Genomic DNA, 8,691 nt, shown 5'->3' with positions numbered 1-8,691 from the left:
AGGGGAAACTGGGAATGGAGAAATTCGCATGTAAATAAAGAAAATATCTAAAATAAAAAAAATAATAAAAAATAAAAAAGGAAAACAAAATAGGTACATACACATGCTGATTATATTTATTAATTTTAATTTTATTATTTAACATTTATTAATATTTAATGGTAACATTGGCTAAAATTATATATTACTGATTATCCTATTAAAATGATATTGAAAAATAGATGATAGATAGATAGATAGATAGACATGGATACACATTTGCATAGATCGATACATATATACATGCCTGACTTGTTTATATGTATGTACTTCAACCTTAGAAGAATAAAGTGCTTATTTGCCATGGTACTTCATGTTCTCAGGCAGCCTGATTCTAAGTACTAAAAGGGAACTATTCTCACTATGTAACACTAAATCAAACCATCAGTCAATCAATCAATCAATCAATCAATCAATCGGTAAATAAAAGGACTATAAGTATCTTCAAACTGAGTACCATCTAGGAAATATATTGAGATTTTTGTGGATTCTCCATCAACTTTAACTCCTTCCTCTTGTGTGCCATTTTTCTTTAAAATGGAATTTTTTGAGGAAATCATTTCACAAACCTTAGAGAACTTTTAGCATCTTGTTATCTTATAATAGGTTGCTTCTCAGTGAACTAAGTCAAAATAATATAAAAGAATAAAGAAATGTTCTTTCTTATATCCTCTGATATAATGATATATTTCACATCCTAAGTGGAGGAGCGATGTGAAATAATCTTATTTTCAGACATATTTTCATACAAGTAAAATTTCTGTGAGTTTTAAATAATTCCTTGCAAAAACCCAAGGAATTACAAGTGGCTTAAAGTAGGAAAGAATGCAATTCATGTGGGAAAATGAAAAATTATAATTTTAAAATTTATTACTAAATGTTACCATGACATCAGGGAATAAAGTAAATACTTTTCCCATTCATTAAAATACAGCTTAGTACCTGTCGCAATTGAGCAGGCAGGTCTGATTGTTGCTGAGATTAAGTACAGAAACACCACATCTTCTCTAATATAATATCTTAAGATCTGACCAACATGAGAAGTTAAAATGATTATTTCAATACATATTATGGAATTATTCCTATACATTCCTCCAATCAGACCAGTCAGTCACTTGGTCACTTAATGACCAATACAATACAAGTGTGCCAGCTGTCTGCATCAACAGATTCAGAAATACTAAGAGAAAGATTAGCAATATGTACCTAACTGTATGGAAAGTGACTCTGAAATGCACCAACATGTGGGAAGCAAAGTATTAAAGAAAGATAACAAGTCTGATTGTGTGAATGATAATCTAGTTAAATTTTTTTCTCTTTTTAAAAATTTATTTGTTTATTTACAATTCAGCCATTGCCCCCTCCCAATACTCCCTCCCACAATTCATCACCCCAATCCTTCTCCCCTTGTCTCCAAGAGGGTGCTATCCCACCACCAGGCCCTCCTCCACCCTGGGGCCACAAGTCTCTCAAAGCACATTTTCTTCCATTGAAGTCAGACCAGGCAGTCTACTACTATATATGTGTTGGAAGCCTCAGGCCAGCTCATGTATGCTGTGTGATTGCTGGTTCAGGGTCTGGGAGCTCCCCAGGGGTCCAGGGAGTTGAGACTGCTGGTCTTTCTATGGGGTTGACCTCCTCACCTGCTTCTTCTCTTCTTCCCTAATTCAACTATAGGGGTCCCTGACTTCAGTTCAATGATTGGGTCTAAGTATCTGCATCTGTCTCAGTCAATTGCTGGTTGTGTCTCTCAGAGGACAGCTATACTAGACTCCTGTCTATAAGCATATTATTGCATTAGTAATATCAGAAATGCTAAAAGGCCTTGGTGTCTCTCCAAGACACGGAAATCCAGCTGGGCCAGACACTGGACAGCATTTCCTTCAGTCTCTTTTCCATTTTCATTCCTGCAGCTATTTTAGACCAGAACACATCTCAATCAGAAATTTTGACTGTGTGTTGGTAGCACAATCCCTCCTTTTGAGGCCACGTCTATCTACTGGAGGTGGACTCTTCAAGTTCCTTCTCTCCCCTGTTGGGCACTTCATCTAAGGTCACTCCCACTGAGTCCTGGAGTCACCTCCCAGGGCTCTGATACTTTCTAGAGGGTCTCCCTACCTCCCACTTTCTGAGGCTGCATATTTCCATTTATTTTGCTGGCCCTCTGGCCTGTCACCCCACCCCTTAGTTAATCTTGTTCTTCTTTTCCCCTACCTCTACCCTTCCCCTCTTCCACACAAGTCCTTCCCTCCCTCTGCCTCCTATGATTATTTTCTTCCCCCTACTAAATAGAATTGAAGTATCTTCTTGTGGCATTTCTGCTTGTTAAGGTTTCAAAATTCTGTTGGCTGTATCCTAGGTATTCTGTACTCTTTCACTAATATACACTTATTACTGAGTATATACCATTTCATCTAAGGTCTCTCCCTTTGATTCCTGGGAGTCTCTTACCTCCCAGGTCTCTGGTACTGGTATATTCTAGAGGATTCCCTCACCTCCTACCTCCAGAAGTTATCTGTCTCCATTCTTTCTGCTGGTCTTCAGGGATTCACTCCTGTTATCCCATACCTGATCATGTTCCCCCCTCCTGCTCCCTGTTCCCTTCCCACTCAGGTCCCTCCATCCCTCTGCCTCACTTGATTGCTTTATTGTCCTTCCCAAGTATTACTGAGGCATTTTCACTTGGGCCCTTCTGCTTGTTAACCTTCTTGATTTCTGTGGATTGTATCCTGGGTAGTCTGTACTATTTTGGCTAATATCCACTTTTTAGTGAGTCTGAGTTACCTCACTCAGGATGATATTTCTGAGGAAATTCCAGATTGATTTGTAGAGTGGTTGTATAATTTGCAATAACCACCAGCAATGGAGGAGTGCTCCTCTTTCCCTACATTACCTGAGTTTTTGATCTTAGCCATTCTGATTGGTGTAGGGTAGAATCTCAGAGTCATTTTGATTTTCATTTCCCTGATGACTAAGAACTTTGAACATTTACGTGCCTCTCCACCATTCAAGATTCCTCTGCAGTGAGTTCTCTATTAGTTCTCTACCCCCAAGTACAACAACCCTTCATGTTTAAAGTATTGGAGAGATCAGTAATCCAAGATCCTTACCTAAGCAATATACAGCAAAACAACAGCCAATATCAAATTAAATGGAGAGATACTTGAAGCAATCCCCCTAAAATCAGAGACAAGACAAGGTTGTCCACTCTCTCTCTCTATTTATTCAATATAGTACTTGAAGTTTTAGCTAGAGTAATTAGACAACAAATGGAGGTGAAAGGGATACAATTGGAAAAGAAAAAATTAAAGTATCACTATTTGCAGATGTATGATAGTATATATAAGAAACCTCAAACAATCTGCCAAAGAACTTCTAAAGCTGATAAACAAGCTCAGCAAAGTAGCTGGATATAAAATTAAATAAATCGGTAGCCTTCCATTATAGAAGTGATAAACATGCTGAGAAGGAAATTAGGGAAACAACACCCTTACCAATATCCAGGTAGTATAAAATATCTTGATGTAAATCTTACTAAGCAAGTGAAAGATCTGTGACAAGAACTTCAAATTCCTGAAAAAAACATAATCAAAGAAGATTTCAGAAGATGGAAAGATCTCCCATGCTCATAGATAGGTAGAATTAACATAGTAAAAATATCCATCCTACCAAAAACAATCTACATCAAGATTTCAACACAGTTCTTCACAGACATGGAAAGAACAGTTCTCAATTTCATATGGAAAAATAAACAAATCAGGATATCAAAAACAATTCTTAACAATAAAAGAACTTCTGGGGAAATCACCACCTCTGACCTCATATTGTACTACAAAGCAGTAAATAGTGGTAAAACCTCCATGTTACTTGTACAGAGACAGATAGGTCAAGCAGTGTAATAGAACTGAAGACCTAGAATCAGGTCCACCCACTTATGGGATTGATCTTTGACAAAGAAGCCAAAAACTTGTAATGAGAAAAAGAAAGCATCTTCAATAAATACTAGTCTAACTCACAGTCTGTGTGTAGAAAAATGAAACTAGATCCATATTTATTACTATGCATATAGCTCAAGTCCAAGTGGATCAAGGACCTCAAACTAAAACCAGATACACTGAACTAAGTAGAAGACAAAGTGGGAAAGGACCTCAAGCTCATTGAAAAGGGGAAATTTCTCGAACAGAACATCAATGGCACAGGTCTACTATCAAGAATTGGTAAATGAGGGCTGGAGAAATGACTCAGTGATTAAGAGCACCGACTGCTCTTCTAGAGGTCCTGAACTCAATTCCCAGCAACCACATGGTGGCTCACAACCATCTGTAATGGGATACAATGCCCTCTTCTGATGTATCAAAAACAGCGACAGTGTACTCATATACGTAAAATAAATAAAAGAAATCTTTAAAAAAAGAATTGATAAATGAGACTTCATGAAAGTGAAAAGCTTTTATAAGACAAAAGGTAGTCAATAGGACAAATTGGCCACCCACAGAATGGTAAAAATCTTCGCTAACCCCACGTCAGATATAGAGCTAATATCCAAAATGTATAAAGATCTCAAGAAGCTAAACTCCAGAAAAACCAAAATTTTTCATTATGATGACTAATACTAACCCGGACTACATACATCTTTCACTGTTAAATATATCGTGGATCTTAAACAAAACTTGCAAAATATTGATATCAAAAAGTATAACAAAAATAATACTATCCTTTAAAATATTTTGTTTCCATATAAAAATTTTAAATTTCTATGAATATATTATGCTAAATTTTATATGAAGTATATACATGATGTATATCTATTTTAGGGTATATCAATTAATTTTATATTTAATAGTTAGATTTATACTATTATTTATAATATGTGATACAAATATTTAATACAAAATATGTAAATATTTATTTCATTTTATACTTCTTTATACTTCTTTTCTGCTGAGGAAAGTCTTGAATATTCATTGTTCTTTTAATTTTCTATAATAATATACCATTAATTTCATTTTATTATAAAGTATCACATTTATACAACTAAAAAATAAACAATAGAAAATAAAATTGCCTTACTCTATGTTTTAAAATATAAAACACAAAGCAAGAAAACAAACTGCAACAATAACAGACAACCATTTTATCAACCTTGACTAATACAATTTAACACAAGGATTTTGTGTTGTTCTGAAAGTAGCTACTTACAAATTTATTAGTACCTAGAAAACCATTTGGGCTTACTTCAGTTGCTTGAGCACAATCAGTTTCTTGATTTTAGCTTATTCCCACAATATTAATATTCAGAAAAGTATTTAATGTATGAATGCCACAGAAGTAAGTAGAAATAATGGTTTGCCAGTTATATTAATTTTTAGTCAAGTTTAAGGTTGATTATTGAAAAAATTTTCAAAACACTTCTACATTAGTAATATGTTGTTTGTGACTCCTTCCTTCCTTCCATCTTTTTTCTTTCCTTCTTTCCAGCCTTCCTTTTTCTGTCTTTTTTCTTTCTTTCTTCTAGTTTTTTTTTCATTTTTACTGGTTTCTTTTTCTTTTTCCTTTTTTTGTTGTAATGATAAATACTCGACTTCATGAATGTGAATTATATATGAGCCATATACCTAGTCCTTTGTATTGACAGTGATTTTCCTCTTAATTATAATATATATGGTATTCAAAAAACAATATGCCATAGACTATAAAATATACCAAATACAACCCTTGTTGATAAGTAGAGGCATAGAGTAGTTCTAGACAACAGTGTTTGTAAAGTGAAAAGTGTCTTCTCAGCTCTCAGATATATGACAGCAACAAACTATCTTTTGTCATTATACCATCAGCTGCTCCATGAACATTGCTCCACTGTGGAGAACATCTGAATTGTTAAGGTTCCTATTTTAATGGTGACTTATCCTAAACATGGTTTCAAGAGAGAAATATTTTTTCTACTATAAACTCTAAATGGTCTACTTGCTTGTGATATGGTTTGATATTTTATCTAATTATTTAGAGTATCTTTTGTAGCAATTTCTTGTGACTATAAACTGCATCTTTTGAAATATCTGTATTGAGCTTTAAGGTGATGAAGTATGATACTAACACAACTATAGTTCTTTCTGCATAGATTGTTTTAATTCCTAAGAGACAATTCAAGGACCATTGTTTGGACTTCCTACTTGACAAGTTAGACTCTATGTTATCAAGATTTGGTGGGTTGCTCCAAATGTTCAGAGGGCTTCTGATGCTTTGAGAATTTGTGGAACACAGAGATATGTTTGGCCCCAGTGCTGTCAGTATGATATTCTCTTGAAATGTTCCAAGCTGAAAATAGAACTTGGATATGATTTTGTTTACCTACCCATTTTATATATATAAGAAAGTTTTTGTATATAGTTCAATGAAAATATGGATGTATTATAAGTACTATGATCATGACATTATAATTGCAATCTATGGGTCAAATAAATATATACTATTTTATCAAAGTGAGTTCTGGGCAATAAATAAAATTGGAAAAAACTTGACTTTTGGAACTCACCATTTATTTGAGAGAAATATACATAAAGATGCATAAAAATAAATAAAAAGATGGTGTATATGTGATGTCTCTTTATAGGCTATTAGAAAATATTTCCTAATAAAAGGAAAGCTATTACTAACTGATTTTCAAATAGTTTTAAGATTATTTAGAAAAATTGAAGCAACTCTTAGGACATGAATGGGGTGGAACTGCCGTAGCTCGACTCAGCGTTACTTCCCCAGTGTGAGGAACTGTAAAATTCTGCTAAATATAATGAGCTAGGGAAAAAAAAAACAGCAACAAAACAGCAGTAAGTGTTATTCCTTTAGAGGGGTAGATGAAGAGATAGAATGTCCATCTGGGAACAAAATCCCTTTAAAGGAACATTCATCAGCAGAACAGAAGGAATTTGGCTCTGCAGTCTGCTTGCCATGGCTGTGGAAAAGCATCATTTAAAAACATACACAGCTTTTCTATTTCATGGATCATTTTTACATGAGAAAAAATGGATACTTAGTGCCTTTGTCTAAGATACTATTGTGCTACATATCTTATGTCCATACCTACTATGAAATTGCTTTTGTAGATCAGTTACAGAAGAAGGCAGATGCAGCAGGAGTAACACATTTCAGCCTAGGACCATCCCTGTGCTTGTCCATATTGCACATACTGAAGGACACCTACTTCTTTTCACATCCCACGCATTGACAACTTGCCTTCACTCCCCTCCTGCCCCACACCATATGGCCCTACCACTGATTGAAGATCTGTTCAATGCATTCCTACTCATGCTCTGAAGTAAAAAATGGCTTCTCTAGTTCAGGTTTTACTCTGTGCATGTTGGAGTGCAGGCTAACCTTGAGAATTAATGTGGGCATGGAGAAATTAAACAAGGAGATGCAACAAGAGAACAATGTATAGAAAAAATGTAAAAGAAGGTTTTAGTGTTTCAGTATAAGGCAAAATTAAAGAAGAATATATATTTTGTGTGTATTTCTGCTAACGAGGCTTCTGTGATGATACATATGGATCAGTGGGACAGATCAAACCATACTAACATAAATATGAGCAACTGAGACTTGTTGTTTTGTTGTTGCTGATGTTTTACAAAATCGCAGTGTAACAAAGAAGAAAATACTCTTTAAAAGCTCTTCTGCCCTATCTCCCCAACAATGGACAAAGAGACACTTTGGTGGGGGTGTTGTTCTCATATCAGTCAAGGAAAGAGCAGATGGCACTTCTTTCTTCATCCTAGCTTGATGTCTGGCTTGGTGGCCAAGGCTGTTTCATGACTGGTGCACATAAGAAAGTGGTACAGGGAACTAACAGATAATATTGCTATATGTACTCAAAACTTATACAAAATACTGAAAACCTAATGAGTTTAGTGGAAAATAAAAATTTTTTAAATTTCTAGGAAGAAATTAGAAAAATATACATGACTTTAATTTTCCAAAGAGCATTTAAATATGATATTAAAACCATTATTTTTATAAAATAATAAATTAGACTTTATCAAAACTTGAAATGCTTTAAAGTATGAAGTACATTATTTAAAATATCATACAAACATTACCATGATAATTAAAAGTAGAAAGTAAGAGAGAGGTTTATCTAATACATATAAAGAACAGAAGTCTAATTTTAAAGAATGAGTGGAAGATTCATGTAAACTGCACTAAAGAAAATGTAGACATAGTAACAAGCAAATATCAAGATGTCACTGTAATTTAATGTTAGCAAAATATGCATTATGAGGCAATGAGATGCCAACATGAGAACTGAATAAATAAAAGTGCAATGCAAACTAGAGACACCAAATGTTTCTTTGAAAAAATTAGAAGTATTATTCTTTGTAGCTGTGTATTACAGAATGTTGTGACCACTATTAAAGCAGTATAAAAACTTATAATTTCTTTCTTAATAAGAATTATTAAGTAATACTAATATATTTCTCAAAAAATTCTTATGATATAAAGTACAGTTTTGTTATCCTACATGGTAAATTTTTTAATTCAAGAAGATAGCATTATGCCTACAAAATCTGTCCATGCAATCATATGAATTTCTTTGGTGAGAAACTTGGGGTTGACTTTTCTGACATTGTGTAGCTATTTTTCAGATTTGAATATAGTGTG

At 34.0% G+C, this 8,691-nt stretch overlaps 1 non-coding gene across 1 annotated transcript; it reads left to right on the top strand.

Annotated features, from left to right (window-relative positions):
* The first annotated feature begins 7,714 nt into the window (after positions 1 to 7,714).
* LOC116092754 lies at positions 7,715 to 7,858 on the top strand. The gene has a single exon (XR_004119467.1). It is a non-coding gene; the product is annotated as a small nucleolar RNA SNORA48 (small nucleolar RNA).
* Positions 7,859 to 8,691: the final 833 nt, after the last annotated feature.

This window comes from Mastomys coucha, unplaced genomic scaffold (assembly GCF_008632895.1).
Source record: "Mastomys coucha isolate ucsf_1 unplaced genomic scaffold, UCSF_Mcou_1 pScaffold15, whole genome shotgun sequence".
Taxonomy (NCBI): domain Eukaryota; kingdom Metazoa; phylum Chordata; class Mammalia; order Rodentia; family Muridae; genus Mastomys; species Mastomys coucha.
This window is presented reverse-complemented; position numbering and strand designations above follow the sequence as displayed.